The 12,166-nt window shown below is 35.8% G+C and overlaps 1 protein-coding gene across 3 annotated transcripts in view; it reads right to left on the bottom strand.

The window, feature by feature from the left end:
* LOC141454897 (suppressor of lurcher protein 1-like) overlaps nucleotides 1-12,166 on the bottom strand; it is a 434,339-nt gene that overhangs the window by 397,002 nt on the left and 25,171 nt on the right. The window contains exon 1 of one of the 3 annotated variants that reach the window (XM_074129591.1): nucleotides 11,072-11,081. The exons of the other annotated variants lie outside the window; for them this stretch is intronic. The gene's annotated coding sequence lies outside the window, so the exon portion shown is untranslated. Of the gene's footprint in view, nucleotides 1-11,071; nucleotides 11,082-12,166 lie in introns of those variants that run through there. 3 annotated transcript variants of the gene reach the window in all.

Genomic DNA, 12,166 nt, shown 5'->3' with positions numbered 1-12,166 from the left:
ATTTACTATCTTAACTAAAGTCCACTACAATCAAACTGTACTTACTATTTTTTTTATGAATTAATAAACGGATTTTCTATTAATTTTTCCACTATTTTCATACAATTTCACCAATAATTAACACTATTTGAAGAGCACAGTTTAATACAAAAAAAAAAACTGTGACTGTGTCCATGGACACGGCCGTGTGTTGTACGTGAATACGTTTACGTAACGGGTTATATTTTTTATATAAAATATTTTTATTTATGTATTTAGGATGAAATCAAGGAAAAACGTCATAATGAAACGTGCACTAGCTGCTGCCCAATGTGTCTACATAATCGACGATCGAACACAATCTATGCCTATACAGTCCGCTGTCGATGTAGAAGCGATTTCATCATCCACTTGCATAATTTCTACCGCCCCAGCTACAGATGTACTGACATCGTCGTTGATCCGCTCACCCACATTCATTCTTTTACGTTTCCGGCACAGCTTGACTCGGTCATATGGTGTTTTATTATTACCATTTGATTGTTCTTGAGAAGCCCTTTCCAACCGTATACGATCTCTTGGTATTTGGTTTTTGCTTTTCGACGCGTAAAGGCCGACATTATATATTTTTGATAATATTTTTTTATTCTAACACCTTCTTTTATTCACTGTCACTATTTTTCACTAATGTTTTATGCACAATCGATATCTGACGATTAAACGAACATCGTAGATTCTCCGAGTCAAAAGTTATACTAATTGCAAATCTCGATACGCAGCAAAATGATCTCAAAATGGCGGCGCTTCGCCCTTCACCGCGCGCGATGCTTTACAGTCCTCGCTTATCGTAATGATTTCTTTGATCCTTTAGCTATCCAGTGGTCTAATTTAATTTTGGATGTAGACGATAGATTCGAAACTATAATGCCAAACTCTATCCCCCGATATTGTTATCATTAGGTTTTTTGGATTGCCTCCATATGATAGCAAATTTAAAGACGTATTTACGTCAAAACAGCAGCAAAATTTCTATAAAAAAACACAGTTCAAATAGCCAAGATTTTAAATAAACGAGACAAGAATAAAAACAGCGCCTTCCAGATCAAAAGCTAGAACTCAACTCCTTTCTTTCAATCACTTCTCTTATCCCTTCATTTCTCATCTTATCTTATCCTTGTCTTTCTCAGTGGGAAACTAATAAGAAATATAAAACAATAAATTAAATTGTTCAAGTAAAAACAAAGGAATCCTAACCTAACATTGGATAATCTCCCATTTTTATGACCTAATCCTAGTTTTTATGTCCTCCTTGTAGACATTCATTACAGGCTCACCGCCTCCCTTTCTTCATTCTTCCCTCCAGGTTCCAATAAATTCTCCTGCTTTCCTCCTTCTCTATCTCATCCTGTAGCAAATATGCTGCCATTTCCAGAAACATATCTCATGAAATCCTCGTTACTTTCCATATTTCCGTGGCGGGTTTTACTCTTTAATTTTCCATTTCCCTTACAATGTATTATCCGTTTTTAACATAAAGGAATTATCCTCCTCTACAGACGCTTGCAAACTTACCAAAAAAAGAAAAAAAAAAAAAAATGAATTAGTTGGTGCTTTCTGTGGTTTGTTTGTGTCCACAACTTTGTGGTATGTAGAGCGGAAGTGTAAAATATAATAAATTATCAAAGACCCACTGCCAGCGTGGGGGAGGAAGAGTTTTTTCTTTGTTATCGTATGTAACCGGATAAAGAATAGTAGAAGAATTTTCATTAGGGTCAGGAAAACTATGAAAAGTCATGGCTTTTTCCCCCTTTTTTTATTTCTCACAAAGGAAAAGCTGCAGGCCACTTTTTTTTCCTCTTATAAAACATCGCTAACGAGGAAAACCAATGTTCTTCATGGCGCTACAGAAGGAAGTTTTAGAGTAGGATATCCTGTTCTATCTTCGTACATACAGACACACAAATAAATCATCGACTACCATTCTTAACATTGGTATTTTTAAGATAATATTTATATATATATATATATATATTTTGGGGGGGGGGGGTTAAGCATTTAATGATTGGGTGCCATAATACAATGCATTTCCGTTATAGAATTTTCTTGAAACTTTAGATTTAGATGCTTTTAATTTCTTTGAACAGAAGCTGTGAGAAATTCCGAGTGTCCTTAATCTGCTTAACAGGTTTGAACCTGAATGAAATGTTGGCAACAGAGAGAATGAATGAGCTAGGTATTTATAAAAGACAAAGCAACAATATAAACTTCCTATAAGCCATGGCTATGCACAAACTCACAAAAATACCAGTAAACAATTCGAGAAAAGAATTGGGCTAGAACTCAGTTTAAGAGCTGGACCACTGACAGCTTCCAAGACAAGATATATCTAGAGAGATCCTCTACAGCGAGAGTTACGGTCCCTGAAGGCTCTGTGCAGAAAAATAGAGGAGGAATTGGCCTTAAACATTCCTTCGATTAAGAGGAGCCATTTCTATCCGAATGTTCAGAACAAATCTAACTCTATTGGTTGACCAATTTCAATCGTAACCTTAGTAACGGAAACGATAATCGGAAACTAAACAGAATACCAATTTACTTTTCTTAAACATCAATCGATTATTAGGAACCCATTTAATGAGCTGGACCTCTGACAGCTTCCAAGACATGACAGCTTCCTCGTAGAAAGAGCCTCTTCAGCTAGAGTTAGGGTCCCTGAAGGCTCTGTGCAGAAAAATAGAGGAGGAATTGGCTTTAAACATTCGTTCGATTAAGAGGAACTACTTCCATCCGAATGTTCAGAACAAGTCTAACTTTATAGGTTGACCAATTTCAATCGTAACCTTAGTAACGGAAACGATAATCGGAATCTAAACAGAATACTAATTTACCTTTCTTACACATCAATCGATTATTAAGAAATCATAGTTTACTGTTATTTATTATAAAAATACATTGATTGTGCCGTAAAAGCTAATAAAATTGAAAAGAAAACGGATAAGATTTGCGCAGACAATTGCGGAGAAAGCAAGCAATGAAGTACGTACTCTGGATAGATTAGGAAGGCCAAGTTGATGGTAGTTAGCAGAACTCTTGAGGTAGCGCCGCTGTTTTGTTGTGTGCTACTTGCGAGCTCAAAATACGTAATTATTAAGCAGCTAATATTTGAAAGCATTGCCTAGACAATATCTACACCGTCTTAACTTGGCTAACTATTAATAATTAAGACTTTATCATAGCAGACTTAATGTTCTGTTATGTGTTAGCTCCTCCTACCCCCTCCACCAAAAACTCCCAAGCAGCTCGTTCAACTATTAATGTTCAGGTTTACCGCGCTAGGGCCCCATCCACAAGTCACTTCATAAACCTGCTCCGTTTCATGCATACATGAAGCTCATTATGTACATAAGTTTTTTTTTTTTTTTTTTCTTTTAATTAAAATACTTAGGAGGTTAATTTAATATTCAAAATCTAGCCCTTCCTGTACTCCACAATTCTAGAGAAGCTAGCTGAACTTCCGCCGGATATCCACAGATTTTGAGCCAAAGAATTGCTGCAGCCTACTTCCTAACTTCCAGTACATTGCTGGAACGTCCAACCCTAGGAAAATTGGTCTTCGTTCGGTAGAAATGATGATCAGATGGTGCCAGTTCGGCGTTGCAGAGAAAGATGGCAATAAGTTTATTAATATGCTGTGGGACACTAGTTCCTTAAGGACAACCAAAAATTTAATACATAAATTTAATAAAACAAATATCACTCCTCTGAGTGGCTGCTAGAATATATAAAATATATACTGAGAAAAAGTAAGATACAAAACTAAAATTTCATTATTTACAAGACTATTTACAGGACAACTATTTACAGTATAATAAGCAAATAACATATAATAATAATAACATTAAAAATATTAATAATAATAAGATACAGTCCCACGCGGAAGTCCCGGGTTCGAATCCAGCTGCTGACCCTTAGATTTTCTCTTCCTAGGAGCTTCTTACAGCTCACTGTCCGGTGATGGACAGTATTGTCTGTAACGAGAGACGGTGAACTGAAAAAAAGCTCCGGGCGCCAATAACCTTAGATGTTGACGCGCCTTAAATCATTATAAAAAAAAATAAATAATAATAATGATTTTGGGGAATATCGAGATTAGGTCATAAATACAAAAAACAAAATTTTGTTACCTTATATCCAACGTTTCGGTAAATTTATTACCCTTCTTCAGGGTATTGTAAAAAAAAAGGATTGTGTAGTTTAATGTTGAGCTGTATATCATCATAACTGTTATGATGATATAGCAGATGATGATATATAGCTCAACATTAAACTAAACAAACTTTTTTTTTATAATAGCCTGAAGAAGGTAAATAAATTTACCGAAACGTTGGATATAAAGTAACAAAATTTTATGACTGAATTTCGATATTCCCCAAAATCATCAATCAACAACGGTTTATTGGTCGAATAAAACCAAAAGCATCAATAATAATAATAATAATAATAATAAAGGGAAGGGATTAGCTATGAGGTTAGCAAACTGGACTCCCACGCGGAGGTCCCGGGTTCGAATCCAGCAGCTGACCCTTAGATTTTCTCTTCCTAGGAGCTTCTTACAGCTCACTGTCCGGTGATGGACAGTGTTGTCTGTAACGAGAGAACACTGTCCGGAGGCCGGCAGTGCACTGGAAAAAGCTCCGGGCGCTAATAACCTCAGCTGTTGATGCGCCAAAAAAAAAAAAAATAATAATAATAATGGCGAATTACAGATTTAGATAACTTTTGAGAAGTTCATATAAATGATGTTTAAAAGTACATAGTAACAGACTTGGCACGCAAACCAATCGGAAGACAGTTCCATAACTTGCAAGCTTTTAAATAAAAAAAATTTTGATAAGTTGCAGTCCTAGGTGTACGAGTACAACTTTGTATCCACTTGTCGAGTGGTTCTCAAGTGCAACTGTTCTTTGTTACTAAATAGTGAATACAGATAAATCTGGCGCTCTATTTCTAAACTGAAAATAGATAAAGGCATCTAAAAAATACCCTGCCTTCTGTATTCAACATTTAGCCAGTTCAGTCGGTGGTGATAAGGAGTAACATGTTCATCTCTCCTGACATCAAAAATGGAACTAACACTCGAGTTTAGAGCTCTTTAGAGAGAGAGAAAGAGAGATAGCAGCTCAATTCCACCAATCATGAATGTTTTTTCTGCCTGGTCACATACTCCATGTACATGTAAATCATAAGAAATCTTCTTAATATCCAAAATGCTGGAGATGCTGGCTGGTGCCCTGGTAATGCTGGAAAAGCTAGATAGGAATTAGAGAAAAAAAATAAAGGAACAGGATACATTGTAGCTGAGTATCAGAGTAAATGCAGACATACAGCTTACAGGGAGCAGCTGAAGTAAGGGCTGCTGTTTGTATATATGTCTTCGTAGAAAGGTTGGTTGGTTGTGGCAGAAAGCTGAGTCAGGTGAGGAGGTTCCGGGTCACCTAGGGGGAACTTGTCACCTGAGCTAGGCAAGCTCTGCGTCTTCTATGTCGCCTGAGTATGAGTTATATGAATGGAAAACGTGATCTCCTATAACCATGTGCAGCAGGAGCAAAAGTAAATCGCATCTCTCTCTCTGTACTTCCTGGACCACACTTAGTCCCCAGCCTCCTCGCTTCAAGATTTATTTCCCTCCAACCCCCAAACAATCCACTCCTCAAATTACGCCTTCCCTATTCTCTGTCTCTCTCTCTCTCTCACCGACTCAGTCGCTCTTTGTCTAAGCAGAGTTGGTTTACTTGCAAGCACGTATACCACACCCTAACTTAACGGCAAAACTCACTTCCATGTATACGAATGTAACCCATTCTGTGTAACATATATATACATGTGCGCGAGGTGATGTATACCAGCCACTAACAAACCTGTTATTCCCTACGCCTCACTATTACAACTTTATGTACATAAGCACTTCCGCTGAGATTGAAACCTGAAAATGACGTTTTCAGCTATATACATATATCTATATAACTACTTCCTCCAATTCCAAGCAAAAGACAGGAATAAATCTAATTTGAACAATCTCACGGCCATCATGAACTATTATTTACCAAGTCTATTTCTTTTTCTACTTCCTCTTTGAGAAAAGAAGAATGATAATAAAGTAAAAATTAGCGATTTCCTGTTTTCACCGGAAATACCTGAGTGCCCCCCCCCCAAAAAGTAGTTCAAACTAACGTTCTGTGCGAGTTCACGTTTTACGAAACACTTAAGCAAAATATAAACTTAATCGATGAATTAGTTTAGGAGATATTTGAAGCTAAAGTTTTCATAGTTTTAAACATGTCCAATATTCAAGTCCTGATTTCTCGCTTCCAATTCATCACATTTTTATGAACTTTTTTACAGCATAAGAAAGTTCAAAATTGAATGGTTAAAAAATAATTTACAAATTATTATTTTACAAGGCGAATGTTGTCTAAAATATCTGGAATGTTTAAAAGACGCAGAATTTGAAGAAGTTTAAATCTGAATCTGGTAGCTCCTATTTTACCAGAGAAAACAGACAGAGTGGATAATTAGAAGTGACTAGCTGAAGTAAATTTTCCGATCTAGTTTCATACAATTAGGTGCTATAGCCTAAAATCTATCTCCTGTATTTTCTCAGTGCTGAAAATAGTTTTTCTTTTTTGTCTTAATATCTAATTGTCTGCTTTTCCTTGAAAACAAAAACAAACAAAAAATTGGCAGTTTTACTGAACTTTTCTATTTTCCTTTAATTTGGAAAAGTTTTTTATCTTTAGTATTAAATTTTCTAAATCGATTTTCTTACCACACTCTAGAGTGTGATAAAGCGGTTTTTAGGAAAAACTGTCAGTGAGTGAACGAAATATATTCAAAATGTTGCGTTCTAACTTTTTATTTCGTTTGTACTTTTACCAGAACGATAATCGATTTCCACAGTTGAAAATGCCTTCGATGTGCTTAATCGAGTTTTTTATTTATCAGAGGGAACTCCCGAAGAAAATTTATTTCGGAGGAATGGTGTGGTTAGGCCCTTCTCTGAAGTGCTGTTTTAGTAACGGCGCCTATATATTTTTACTGCAATTAAACGAATGGCCAAAATTTCCACAAAAATATCCAATCAGACAAATAATATAAAAAATCACATTATTATAATAATCGATAATCTATAGTAGTATGATAATCGATAACGATTATATTCGATTCAGTGATGAAAAAAATCGTCCGAGTTAACACAACAGAATTTTAATTTATACCTATATATTATATATTTCTTTTATTCGTGTAGTTTACTGCATTTGTACTATAATTATAGCTATAAAGAGTTTATAGCATTTCCCGCAAAATCTGAACTACACAGTGGGAGTATGAAGTATCAGCCAATCAGCTGTTCCAAGACCAAGTTTTCAAGCCCGCTACTCCCTATATCTTCCCGCGTATAGGATCCAGGCAAGAATACTATGGACGAGAGATGGGAATGAACCACCCGTCTCTCGTCGTTCGGCTTTAGGGACAGTTTGTGCAAACCATACTCTGCCAGGAATACACATTCGTCAAGTTTTACCGCTCCTGCCGTTCCTGCTTTACCCGGAGAACCCATGCATACAAACTTACATCCGCCAGAATGTACGTATAGTTGTAAATTCAATTTATTCTCATAGATGGATATTTTTGTCCAATAAAATACTGCAAAGAGGGAGAGATTGTGGTCGCGCCAGTTTTTAGAGGCGGGAATTGAGTTTCCACCGGAAGTACGTGTTTACATTGCGTGAATATGAAAGAGAAACCTGTTGTAAACACCCACACGACTTCCTGCCACTACAATTCTAACTTTATACACTTTTTTTAAACTATGAATTTCCTATCAACATTATGAAGTTTGTAAAAGCGTACAGAACCCAGGAATGTACTAAACAATGCCTTTGCCGATCCTTCCCCCTAGAACTAGTCGAAAAGGGTCTTCCCTTAAAGAAATACTACACTTAAATAAAGGTCTGTGTGCAATGTATTTACGAAAGCCTAAGAAACCATTATGAAGAAAAACGTTTTAAAAAAAAAAAAAAAATCAGTAAAAATTCGCCCTTCCGGTATTGGAATCTTCTAACATACAATCTCAGAATATACGAGCCCTTTTCAAGGTCATCAAGCTACAGATCCTCCACACTACACTCCACCGACGGTCTATGACCATGTTTATTTGTAAATAAGTTAAATATGTAATATTCGAGGTATTATAATTCAATAAAGACTATTAAATTATTATTATTTGGTACACATGTACCAAAACAGTTCTAAGTTTAAAAAGGAATCGGAATCGTTTTGGAGAAACTTCTTTTTTTTTGGTACCGAATATATATGGAGATACCCAAAATAGATCGTCCAATGGTAGGTTCTGGTTCAAGGATTTATGTATAATATATAACTCAGCGATGATTACCAATTACGGGAGAGTCAGCTTTTTATAAAGTACCCATCGTACGGTGTTACCACCATTGAGAATTCAATATATTACCGGAAAGAAACTATAAAATGGGAAATAAAAAAAGGGAAATCTTCAGCTCCGTAAAATTTAAAATTTGCCCCCTACCTTTTCTAAACTCTTTAAACAATTCAGTGCCAGCATGATTATATAATTACAAATCAATATTGTTTTGATCCAAAAATAGATTTAATTACCTACCTCTAGGGTTATATCCGGAGATGGGAAAACGGTTGTAACTAAAACCCTGGGCAAAAGGATTAAGGATACATCGAGGGTGGCCAAAGTACCTCCTTAGCCAGCCAGGGTTTATCCCTGGTTGTAGTTAAGTAAATTAGTACTTAATCCTTAAATGGGCTGCTGCAAATTATTGGATAATCCCGTCCTTTCAAAGGCGTTCCACTTAATGATTATTGCTTTATTTGGGAATCGAGGATTAATAAAGAAACAGGTGATCTTTACTCCCTCTCTCTCTCCTGAGTATCCGTTTTCCTGCAGATTTCCTGTTTTGAATTTTCACCGGAAGTATTCGTTTTGTGAGGTCCCCTGAGTCCGGAAGAAAAATCGATATATACCGAAAAAATTCGATTAAGAATAATTCGAGGATGTTCTTTTTCCACTTAAGTGCCATTACTGTTCATTTTTTACACGGGCTAGCCAAGTATAATTATTAATAAGAGGAAATTTAAAAACTGAATTTCCAAATTTGATGGAAAAATCGTTCAGTTTTTCCATTTTGGGGTAAATGCTTTCTCTATTTTCCAACCCAAATGCTTCAAATATATATATTTTTTTTTTACAAGCACTGTTAGGTTCAGTTGGTTAAAACCTTGACCCATTTTCAAGAAAAATCGCGAAAAACCGAGAACACTGCTTTAATTTTTTTGGGGGGGGCGTTTATTTTGTGCTACAATCAGCGCGTTAGCGCTATAAGTAGCAGTGATAACCGAGTAACAAATGATAAGGTAACGATTGGAGAAGTTACCCAGTGGTGAGCACTCCCAAATATTAGATGGTTGGTCACTCTCTTCACTTGAGAGGAGATCACGAGGCCACTGTCTTTTAAGACGTCTTGTTCGGAGTTGTCAGGAAGATTTCTAGAAGCAGAGATTTTGGAGCTAGAGGATTTATATGAGATTGCAGGCTGAAGTGGAGTTTTCTATATCGTGTTTTCAGCGACTTGTGCGATAAAAGGAATGTTAAGGTCCAGTGTGTATAGTCCAGGTTGGGAGACATAAAGTGGAGCGTTTATTTATAGTTCGAAGTATTTTAGATTGAAGAGTGAATCCTGTGGAGATTGGAGCGTTTGGTGCATTAAATTAAATTACCTATTCTGGTTTCACAGATTTCGGCTAACCGGAAATAACAATGGCACTAAAACGGAATACCAAGTTTCAGCAATCTCTGACGCTTCGTTTTTTGTTTTTTTTTTCAGTAATTCTATCAGTTATAAGTTCATGCGCAGAAATGTTTTATATATTTAAAGGATATTAAAATTATTTTCATTGCAAAAAGTAAAACTCTATTTTTTTTTAATTTAACGCGATCGAATCTCTAGGAGCAATAAAAAGTATACCTAACTTTAATTCCATATTTAAAACGTAATGTTCGGAGCGAAATTTAGAACATTTAAAAGTAAGTTGGCGTGACGCATGCATTCTGACCAAAATGAACTGATAAACAAGCATACATTTGTATATATAATTAAAGCATAAAACATGTAAAAGAAGAAAAAACAGAAGAAAAACATGCAAATGAGATATTAATGAATGTGAATTTCTGTGCATGATTTAAAAATTTATTATGGTGAAGAAAAAGTAGAATCTAGTGTGAAGTATTCACTTAACTTCATCATACAACAACCCTCTCTAGTTCTAACTTCACTAAGTAGGACTTAATTTTTCTCTGAAAGTAACTAAAATTACCATTAAAAATATATATAGTGGAGAGGAGAGGGCACATTTGAACAGAATTTACATTTTCTGTTTACAGAGTGCGCACAGAATCGTATTATTGAACCTTTTTATTTTGTTTTCTACAACTTTCAACTCTTCTTGAACAGATCTGTATCAATAAACAGTTGGTACTTTACATACATATCTATATTTTTTTTAATTTAAAAATGTGCCAAATGTTAATATCTGCCCCACTGGTGGGGGGTCACCTTTGAACACAATATAAAATAGAAAGAAATGATATTACTTTACTCTGAATCTATCTTCTAGCAGTTATTTCTCTCGACTACTACATTACTTTCTCTTTCAAACCACTGAAATCTAGTTCAAATATCAAGAATGACTCAGTTCGGGATGTTGTACCTGAAGTGGTGATGGGTTTAGGAAGTTTGAACAAAATGTTCTGTTTGTTGCGCTTCTAACCACTTTCCCCTTCTCTGCGATTAAACCAAAAAAAAAGTCACAAACTTGCAGGTCGGTTGGGGCACATTTTAACTGGTGACGTAGAAATGTGCACCCTCTCCTTCCATAAAAGAAAATATAATATCCAACACTTTTTGGTAAGCAAATAGACTTTTTATAAATACTAGATTTAAAAATACGAATTCCAAATGTTAATATGGGGACTAACAATACTTACACCTTGTCCACTACAATCTTCCACAATACACTTCCCAAAGCTGCAACAAAAATTTTTTACTTCCACCTTACAGAATACAATAACATTCCTCAATTCTGGGCTTTACCGAACAATGAAAACGAAGGGAAACTCTGTCCAATTATACAACAGGTCTACCACAACATATGGAGAAAATTACCAATCATAAATGGTTTTAAATATCTGGCGAGAAATTAAAACTGTTCAAAGGGGGCCCCCCTGTTTTTCTTGTAAAAATAATTCACGTAAAAGTAATATATCTATGTTTAGGGTGTAATACAAAGCTGGAATTTTCTGGGCTTAGATTTGGGAAATTCTACTAAACGTAAAACATTAACATTTTCAGCGAAAATTCTGGTTATTATATTGGTATGTTTGAGCATTGAGGTTGATTGTACTGACAGGTATATTGTTCACAGAATGGCTTTAATAAACCTTAATAGGTTTATATTGATCAATTGAACACCAAAATTACTATTACCTTATTGGCTGAGCAATTACCTTCAGGGCAGACAGGTGTAACCAGTAGCTATGTACACAGAGAGAGAGCTATAGATTTACTAAAAGGAAAAGCTGGATGTTAATTATCAAGTTCAGATTTATTTGTACGGTACTTCTGTAACAGCTGTAATAATGCGTTGATTTTTGGAAGAACAGCTGTGCTGGGTATGGAACCACACTATGGGAATAACGCGTACGTAATTAAAAGTTGGTGGTGGTGAGAGAGGGTTGGAGAGAGGGTTGAAAATTAGAATGTTAAAATGTGAGACCGGAAATGTTTGCGGAGGTTTTGCCTTTTTCTCCCACTGTGTAGAGAGACTAAGTGAGGCTGTAGAAAGAACCATCTCCGTTTCCTTCCGGCAACATCCTCTCCCCTCCGCAACAACGAACTGCTTAAACGGTTGGCCAATTATGCATACAATAAGCACGATGTTAGCCCCGCCCTTCTTTAAGACAACTCTAAAAATACAAACTGCACATTAACTTAAGTGCATTCATTTTCTTTCTCACTCACTCTCTCACTCTTTTTACTGATTACAGCAAGTATTAGGGGGCGGGGTAGTTCAGAATTTTCCC

This window comes from Rhodnius prolixus, unplaced genomic scaffold (genome assembly GCF_049639745.1).
Source record: "Rhodnius prolixus isolate KJV_2025 unplaced genomic scaffold, Rpr scaffold_15, whole genome shotgun sequence".
In the NCBI taxonomy this organism is placed as follows: Eukaryota; Metazoa; Arthropoda; class Insecta; order Hemiptera; family Reduviidae; genus Rhodnius; species Rhodnius prolixus.
Note: the sequence above shows the minus strand (reverse complement) of the source record. Positions and strands in the feature narration are given on the sequence as shown.